Raw genomic sequence first — 9,706 nt, 5'->3', positions numbered from 1 at the left:
ACCATTTCCTGTCATGCCAGTGTCAATGGGCAAGGTCAAGTAGCTGAAATCAGAAGCTGGGGCAAGGAGAAAGCTGGAGAAAAGTTGAACATTCCAAGACCATTCTCATCCCAGAATGGAGTCCATCTTCCCTACATCACTATGAAGGAATAGATACCATACAGTAAGGAAAAAAGCAGCTACTGCTGATTTATCACAGTGAAGAGGTATGTTATATTCCTAATATATATATATATATATATAAATATACATTTTATATTATAGATATATACATACATACACATACAGTTCATAACAGAAAATCTCCTTAGACTTGTCAAGTGAAATGACTCCTAACTATTTCTATTGATTTCCTCTGAGATGAATGATTCTTGTCCAAGATATCTAGGAAATATTACTCAACACCTCAGCATCTTCATCATCACAAAGTCTAAGGGCACAAGTGTCTCTCTTTTTTTTACTCCCTGCTTTCAGTCAAATGAAAAATTCTCAGAAGAGAAAGGCACAGGTGGGAAATTATCTAGAGATGATATCCAAGAGTAAGGTTTGGATTTCTGAGACAGGGCTGAAAATGATGAGCTCCAAGTCAGGGACGGAGCACACCTAACAAGGGCTAGTAAGAAGCCTTACTAATCTAACTGTAACTTTGACATGGCACATGCACCCCCACTTCCTCTTCTCTGAATTCACTGGGACACCCCCAACCTACACTCACTTGGCAGGTCTGGGGGCTTTCCCCAGAGTGAGAGGGAAGGGGCAATCACTAAATGTGAAATATTTACTAACTCGTAAAATAAACAAAGAAAGTCATAACATTTATGGAAGAGAAGGGAAAAATAGTAAGAATCAAAACATCATAAAATCTATGTAGATTCTCCCACCAATTCAGCTTCCATTGAGGCACATGAGTAAAGAAATCCATGTGCCAAAGGCCCCCTCACAATTCTAGACTTCAGATATTTATATCTTTGATTTCTTTAAGGAGCAATTAATAATACACATTACCTGCTGGAAAAATCAGTTCTCTGTTAACTACTCCCCTTCCAGTCATCTCAACAATCTTGCTGGTATTTTGGGAGAGATCAGAAATGACTTTGTGGCTAATCATGTGGTCGCCATACAGGCTGCTTTGTTCCTGGCCTTCCTGTCAATGCATTAGATGCTCTCCTTGTACTCCTACCTACAGCTGCTCCCCCCAAGCCTTCTCCATGACCTCACAGCCTCCCAAAACCTCAATCTCCAATGACTTGGACTATATTGATGGCTCCATCTCAAGTCATCTTTGTTATTTGTCCCAGTGACAAGATTGTCAAAATTATTGCCAGGGCTGTGGTGGAGAAGCAACTAGCTGCCTGTGTTAATCTAGTACCTCAAATTACGTCTGTCTATGAATGAAAAGGAAGGATTCAGGAAGATAGTAAAGTGATGATGATGATGATTATAATGATGATGATGATGATGATGAAGACTCAAACTACCTTGGCACCATCCTTGACAGAATATATTCATTCTCTTCACCCACATGAAGTGGTTGAAGTCATTACATTGCCTGTGCAACAGGGGAACTTCCCATACCTTCACTGGGTAAAAGATAGCACCACTCCTCCACAATGATGACCCAATTTTGATGACTTCTAAGCCTACTCTGATACCTTAGGCCAACTTACCTGCATTCTTTCATTTTCTCTAATAAATTCCATCCCCAGGGGAAAAAAAAGAAATGACTTTGTGAAGAAGGAGGTGCTTGAACTGCCTCTTGAATGGAGTGATTCTAAAAGATAGAGAAATGGGATGGCCTGCTAGGCAAGACTACTTTCCTAATACTCTTGGGCTGCTGAAGAAATGTCAACCTTTTTATCACAGTCTCCCTTAGCAGGGAATTGAGAAAATATTCATTCTTTTAGCAAAAATTGACTGGTAGAGATAGAAAAGTCAGTCTTTCTACTTGTACATCTTTCTCTCAAGCCATAAAAAAACAATAAATAGGCAAACAACTGAGGGGTTTCCCCCTCTCAAGTGTACATGGTACTAAAGATCAGCTCTTCACAAGGGAAGACTAATCTTCTTTCCTCCCAATAGCTTCCAGAAATAATAACACTTTTCTCCAACCAAATAATTCCAGAAAAGCCTGCAATTGAATTGTATACTGGCAGTTTTTTAATTCTATAGGTTTAGCCCTCATTTTCTTCTGACACCTTCTTCACTCAGGTTCTCATCTTCATCTAGCTTCTATCTCCTTCTAGTTATTAGTATGGCTATCCCTCAGGCTTTATCTCAGTCCCTTTGCTTTCTCTACACTCTCTCACTTGGTAATTTCAGCAGCTTCTAGAAGTTCAATTTTACCCATAGGTAGATGATTCCCAAATCCTTTTATTCATGAAGTGGACATCAGGAAGATATCTCAAACTCAAAAAGATCACAAATAGAACTCATCTTCCCCATTCCAAGTCCCCCCCTCTTCTTTACCTCTTTATTATTGTCCAGGGCATTCCCATCCTTTTCACTAACGAGGTTCAAAGTCTCAGGGTCCTGCTAAACTCCTTCCTTACAAACCACATACAATTAGTTGTCAAGTCTTTCTCCTCATCTTTCCCAAGTTGATCCCTTCTCTCCATTGCTCCAGCTACCACATTAGTTCAGATTTTCATTACCTCTCAGCTAGATTATTGCTTCCTAACTGATCTCCCTGACTCAGATCTCTCCTCACTCTAGTACATACTCCATAATCATAACAAAGTGATTTTCCTTCCTACTCAATACCTTCCATTGTCTCCTTATTGCTTCTAGGATAAAATAAGAAGTCCTCTGTTTAGTCTTTAAAGTTTCCTACAGTTGAACTCCAAAGTATCTTCCCAGCCTCCTAGATTATTCCCCTCTCCAGGCATTCCTCAATCCAGCCAAACCTGGTTTTCTCCCTGTTCCCCTAAACTGACAATCCTCCCTGTCTGGAATGCACTTAATTCTGATAGACTCTGCCTCTTCCCTATGAAGTGCAAGCACTACCTTCTACTTGAACCCATTCCTAGTCTCTTCCTAAAAATTATTCTCAATTTCCAAACACCTTATACTTAACTATTTTATGATTATTTACATTTATTCTGTATATGCATGTATATATATAGATTGTATATTATTTGTTGTCTCCCATTAAGATTGTTAACTCATGGTAAGACTGAATTATTGCATTCATTGTATTTAAATCTTTAGTGTCTAACACTGCCTGGCATAGAACAGGTGGTTAAGAAATACTTGTGGACTGATCAACAGCTATATGGAAATGCACAGAGTATCACTCAATCAACAAACTATTTAGCACTTACCATCTGTCAGATAGTGTGCTGAGTGCTTGTAATACAAATAATTGTTTTAAAAGTCCAGCCCTCTAAAGTAAAAGACAACATATATAAATCATAATCTGCAAAATAAATACAATGAATGTGGAAAGTAGTCTTGGAGGAGCTGGTCTAGCAGTTGGAGAGACCAAAAAGGTCTCCTTGGAGGAAATGGACCCTTAACTGGGTCTTTAAAAAAAGTCAAAGTGTGGAAGAGTCAAAGGATGGGAGGGAGAGCATTCCAGGCATAGGGAAGATCCAGTAAAAAGGCAGATAGGAAAAGGTGAAGTGTCCTGTTGATGCAGGGAATTATGGGCACAGAGAAATATTGTAATTGGAAACAAATTTTATAATTTTTCTGCATTGTTAAAATATTTAAATCCTATAACCTTACATATATATATATATATATATATATGTATGTATGTATGTATGTATGTATGTATATCTGGAACTGATCCCTGCACTATTAAAAAACCTTGATCTTTACTTTGACCCTGGTCATGTGCTCATCAATGGATCAAGCTAGATGCTAGATTATGCTTGCTTGATAGTATGACATTAAACCAAATAGGGACTCATCCTACAGTCACACTTCCTAGAGCAAACTCTCCAATATAAAGGGGCAGCTAGGTGAGGCAATGGATAGAGCACTGACCCTGGAGTCAGACCTGAGTTCAAATCCAGCCTCAGACCCTTAATAATTACCTAGAGTATGACTTTGGGCAAGGCACTTGACCCTATTGCCTTGTAAAAAAAAACTCTCCAATACAAGGCATGGACAACTGCCCCCCCCCAAAAAAAAATTTCACACCTCCCATGGACCCTGAGAAGGACACTTAAGGAGAATCTAGAGGGTTACTCACTCTCTTACAGCCCTGACTTCCTATGCATAAGCAGCTAGCCTGCCTAGTTAAACTGACACGGCCCAAACCCACATAACCTTTAAAGAACCTTAACTCTTACTTACTCTTTTGTGTTGACATGACTTTCAATAAACCTCTCTTCTTTTTAGACCTGCATTCCAGGGTAAGAACTGTGAGTTTATCACAAGAAATCAGCAAACCCTGTCAACACTGTGACTGAATCATAGAGTATTCAGAGATTTGAATAGGAGAATATAGGAAAGGTAGGAAGAGGCCAGGTTGAGAAAAGCTCTAGATGTCAATCAAAGGACTTTATATCGAGTCCTGGAAATAATAGGAATACATTGAAATTTACTGAGCAGAGGGTTGACATCAGACCCACCTTTTAGGAACAAGTAACGTTAACTAGAAATCATAACATAAAGATGCAATTTTCACTTTATATGTATCAATATGATTTCGTAGGATGAGACCCATAATGGTAATACAACTTTGGAAGGTAATAACTTATTCAAAAGGGACAGAATAAGTAAAAGTAGGACTTTATTGGGGGGTGGAAGAGAAACTATATTTTATTTAAAGAATATATTTTCAGATAAGGAAATTCAAGAAAAACATAGTTCAGAATAGTTGGGTTTTTAAAAAAAAGATCAACAAGGGCAGAAAAAAAGAATTATTGTCAACAGAGTAAATCATAGACAACCTAGATAGAAAGATGATGAACTTGGAAAATAAATCATGAGTCTAGAGTGAAAACAAAATAAATGGATAGCTGGTTAGAGAGATAGGAGAGTCAGAGACAGAGAATCAAGTCAGAGACTGGAGTGAGCTCTGAGGATACAAGGAGCAAACCAGATGCTACTTTCAAAGAGTTTACTTTCTAATGGAGGAAGACAACACACAATGGGACACTTGCTGGGGTAAGTTAATATATATCAAAGGATGATAAAGCAAAAACTCATCTTTCTGAACTGGGAAACCAAAGGTTGAAATCCAAGGGAGTGGGGAAGAGGGAAAGGAGAGAGGAGAATGGAGGAAGGGCAGGCTAGAGGGGGCCAAGAGGAGACAGAGAATTAAAGTTCAAAGTCAGAGTTCAGAAAGTACAGTAAAGAGATGGCAGGTGATAAAGCAGAGATAGAGGACCTCACTTTTCTGAACATCTGCTAATTCTCTCCCTGGCCAAGGAACTGAAAATTCCCTAGTTTCCTTTAATGAGAATGTAATGCTTCAAAAGGTAAAGGAAGCAAGGAGAAAAAAATTCTCAGCAACTAGGAGAATAGCTTGCTATGATAGTGTTAAACCTCAAACTGTGAAAACCTTGAAAAAATATAGGGTTAAAATAAAATGACAGAAAATATAGGTTAGACAATTTTAAGTTTTATTCTCCAAGTACTTACCTTTAAATCTTAAAATAGAAGCCATATCAGAAAATGATCACATGTGAACTAGGAAAGTTCAAAAACAGAGAATAGGGGAAAAAATCATTAACCTCCTTTGTGACCTAATCATCAAAGTTGTACAGTATCTCTGCCCAAAATTACTCCTCAAAGATTATCACCCTTGTACAATAATACTATTTTGTCTGTTCCTGGCAGGGCATGTCTCCTAGCATCTTTATTATTGTCCTTCTGAGTTTGCAATTAACATAGGAGATACCTAGGAGTCTTAATTTCTTACGAAGTTAGCAAGATGATTGATATGAAGGCTGAGTACTCTCTAAGAAAATCAATATTTTTACCAAGATTATAATTTTGAGAATCATATTCCTTGTCAATAGAAATAGTTGAACTTTAGTTTGAAGTGAACATTATATTTTAGAATTTGTTACAGAAAAGAGAAAGGTTGAAAATAGCCTGAAAATGCCATATATTTGGGAAAGATCAATTTCAAAAGATTCAGATAGGTATGAACCATTGCCTCAAAATTCTACAAGGGATGTCAGTCCAGAAAGGATAGGGAGGTCTTGAGAATTAAATTCTAAAGGTATAAAAGAAACTATTTCAATGTGGAGGAATAAGGGTGAGAACTGGCTAAAGAGACCAAGCTAGATGCACAGAGAAATTATTTATGAATTTAAAGTTTAAAAAAATACATATACAGAATATGGTGAGTGAATGCAAAAATATATTTTTACAGAGCCTGTCCTGTAAAAATAGTTTCAATATTATAAAAGGCCACAATTACCAAGGCAGCCCAAGAATGCTTAAAAAAATTTTAAGAGGAAGCTGGGTGTTTTCAAGAGAAGAGAATGGTCAAAGAAAGGATAGCACTATTGCTCAGGGCAGATGAGACAGCCATTAACAACTGATGGAGAGAAGGCAAAGCTGCTTACCATCTGTTTTTAAGTGAAGAGATGACCTTTGCATGAAATGGCTAAAAAGGAGTTGAAACCAAAAGTAAACAATAACATAGTGAGTGAGGTCACAAGATAGTAAGAGATCTATACCCTTGGTGAGTTTCAGTCACCATGTCTGATGAACTACATTTTAGGATGTTGAAAGAACTATGGGATATGATTGCTAAACTATAGCAGAGATTGTTGAAAGATCATACAGAGTGGAAGAGTTATCTCAAGGTTGAAGGGGGCAAACGTTGCTCCAATTTGCAAAAAAATGGAAGATAATGGAGTTTGAAAGCTAATGTCTAATGAAATTGATTTCAGTTTCCAACAACATTCAAGAAAATGTTATTCAAGAGATGGTAAATATCAAGAAAAGAAAATAATGATCACTACTCTACTCATTTAATTAGATATATTAGGACATTCTGGCATCTACTTTCTGCTGATGCCCCTCCTTATCCACCAGGAAGAGAATCCTTCTTTGGACCAAAAAACCAGGATAAATTAACCATGCATTCCATTTGAAACTCTTTCCTGGAGCTATTCATGATAGTCAAATGTGAGTAAAGACATCTATCAAGTACATTTAGCTGACCTCAGACCATGATTTGCATCCATTTAACCTCAGACATCTCAGAACATCTTGCCATCATCTCCCCCTGAGACTATGACCATACAACCACTTTTTTTTTTTGGAAAATGCAGTCAAATCAATAGTTATTCTGCTCTTCCCCCCACCCCCCATGATTTCATTCATTCACTTTAGAGTCAGTATAGCTTCTTGAAGAACAGATGATCACAGTCTAACTTCACTTCATTTTTTGACAGAGTTGCAAGTCTTGTAGTTTGTTGGGCTAGACATAAATGGAATTATGTGGGTAGAGTTTACCTAAATTATAACAAATGTTTTATAAAGTCTCATTTGCTTTTATAGGAAATTGAACAAAGGAATTTCTTGATTAATTTGATGAACTCACAGGACAGTGAGTCTTTGGAACTTTTGGAAGAACCTTAGTGTAAGGGAATGGATAGGCCCACTATTACCTTTATGGGAGGACTAAAGATATCTAATTAAATCTCAGTAACTAAAGCTGTCTTAAGGATGAATTGACTCAGATGATTGGCTCAATCTCTTGTGGAAGAAGCTATTCCTTGTGATGTCTTATAAAGAAAACCAAAAGAGCACTTTTGGAACTTTTCACTTTGTCCTTTCAATCAGGCTTTCTCCTAAGAGATGCTGAGAGAAAAAACCAATGTAGGTAAGGAGGGGAGAATACCACCTTCCCTCCCTCTCCTAACTTGCTATTTATCATGACTTTGAAGAAAAAGTACATGTATTCACTGGCCCATGTGATATGAAAAGAAAGCTCTTAAACAGTGTTGTTCTTTATCACTGGGTTAGAGAAGGGTGGTTTCATCAGGTGGCAGGATCCTAGAATTGAATCAAAGAAGTGGCCTAATCCTAAAGGTTCTCATCCCCTGACTCTTAGGTAACCAAGTTTGAGAGTCCTGGATTCTGGACTTCTAGTGAGGAAAAAAGGGAAATTCCTCAGTTAAAAAAAAAAAAGAAGACCAAGGAAATGGCTATGTTGCTGACAGAAGTCAAAATAGAGACTTCAGTCTGATATGGAGGTGCAAAGGATCTGATCTTTGTAGTCCATGATGCAAATGGGCTGAGTCTAGTGTGAAAATACTTACCATATGTCAGGACTTTTGCTCAGCAAAAAACTCTTTGCCTTCAAAGAGCTTACTTAATGAGAAAGAAAAAATGGAAATAAGAAGGTACCTTCAAGATATTCACAGAGTAGGAAGTAACAACTTAAAGAGTTATGACTAGAAGTTAAGATAACCAAGAAATGCAAAAAGCAATATTTGACTTAACCCCATTTGCCTTGCAAAAAAAAAAAAAACCTAAAAAAAAGCAATATTTGAGTTGAGTCTTAAGAACAAGATGAAAAAATGTGGATTAGCTAAATATTCCATTAACCATATTTAGAATTTTTAAGTGTTCTAATCCAAAGAGCAATCATTTAAAGATTTCATGTCGACTTGAAAAAAAGATCTCTAGTAGAGTTCTCCAGGTACATGTGCTTGACTTTATACCATTACCATTTTTATCAATGATTTAGATCAAGGCAGAGCATTCATGCTTGTCAAATTTGCGGATGACACAAAACTAATTCTTTGGATGATAGTTAGAATTCAAAAAGGTCTTGGCAGAATAGAACCTCAGGTCAAATATAATAAGATGAAGTGTTATAGAGATTAATATCAAGTCTTACACTTGAGTTTAAAAAAATCCAATTCTACTATACAAAAGAGAGGGAGAGGGTCATTGGTTAGACATCAATTCCTCTGAAAAGAATATTGGAACTTTAGCAGATTAAAGCTTAATATGAGTTCAAAATGATATCACAGGCAAAAAAAAGCTAAGGCAATTTTATGCAGCATTAACAGAATCATAAAATTTTAGCTGAGAGATTGATAACAATGTGAAATAGCACAACCCAAGCACAGATCCCTGATGCATTGCACCATAGACCTCCTTTCAAATTGACATTAAGTCATTTGTGACTATTCTTGAGTCTGGTCATTATGGCAATTCCAAATTCATCTTCTTATACTTTTATCTATTGTACTTTTATCAAATATTTTGCTAAAATCGTTGTAAACATCTGCAGAATTCCTCTAATCTACCAATTAAACAACATGAACAACAATCAATGAAGAAAAGTAAAAAAGACTATTCCAAGACACCAGACACAGAATGGAAAGGAGGGGAGCATACTAAAAGCAATAAAACCACAGCCAGATCTATGCATAAGCATTTATATGATGATAATGTTGGTCCTTCTTTCTTGAAGAAGACCATGACAACAGGGAGGGAATGCCATGACAAGCACACGAATTGGTTTTGAGTGAGGAAATGCTGTGCTAAGTCACCAGCCTGATTTTCTCCTTCAGAATTATCTGATCCAATGGTCAGAATGAATCAGGACAACTGGAGATGGCTTAAGTAACTTGCCCAAGGTCACACAGCTAATAAGTATCAAGAATCTGAGGCTAGATTCCAACTTCTATCCTCCTGACTCCAAAGGCAGTGCTCTATCTACTGAGCCATCTAGCTGCCATAAGCGTTTGTATACTTAGACATTAAAGGACTACAT

At 37.1% G+C, this 9,706-nt stretch overlaps 1 pseudogene; it reads left to right on the top strand.

Annotated features, from left to right (window-relative positions):
- Window positions 1-658: 658 nt before the first annotated feature.
- Window positions 659-1,614, top strand: LOC141513674 (protein CutA pseudogene; annotated as a pseudogene).
- The last annotated feature ends 8,092 nt before the right edge of the window (window positions 1,615-9,706 follow it).

The sequence above is a fragment of the Macrotis lagotis genome, chromosome 1, assembly GCF_037893015.1.
Source record: "Macrotis lagotis isolate mMagLag1 chromosome 1, bilby.v1.9.chrom.fasta, whole genome shotgun sequence".
Lineage (NCBI taxonomy): Eukaryota > Metazoa > Chordata > Mammalia > Peramelemorphia > Peramelidae > Macrotis > Macrotis lagotis.
The sequence above is the reverse complement of the archived record's forward strand: the minus strand, read 5'-3'. Positions and strand labels throughout refer to the sequence as shown.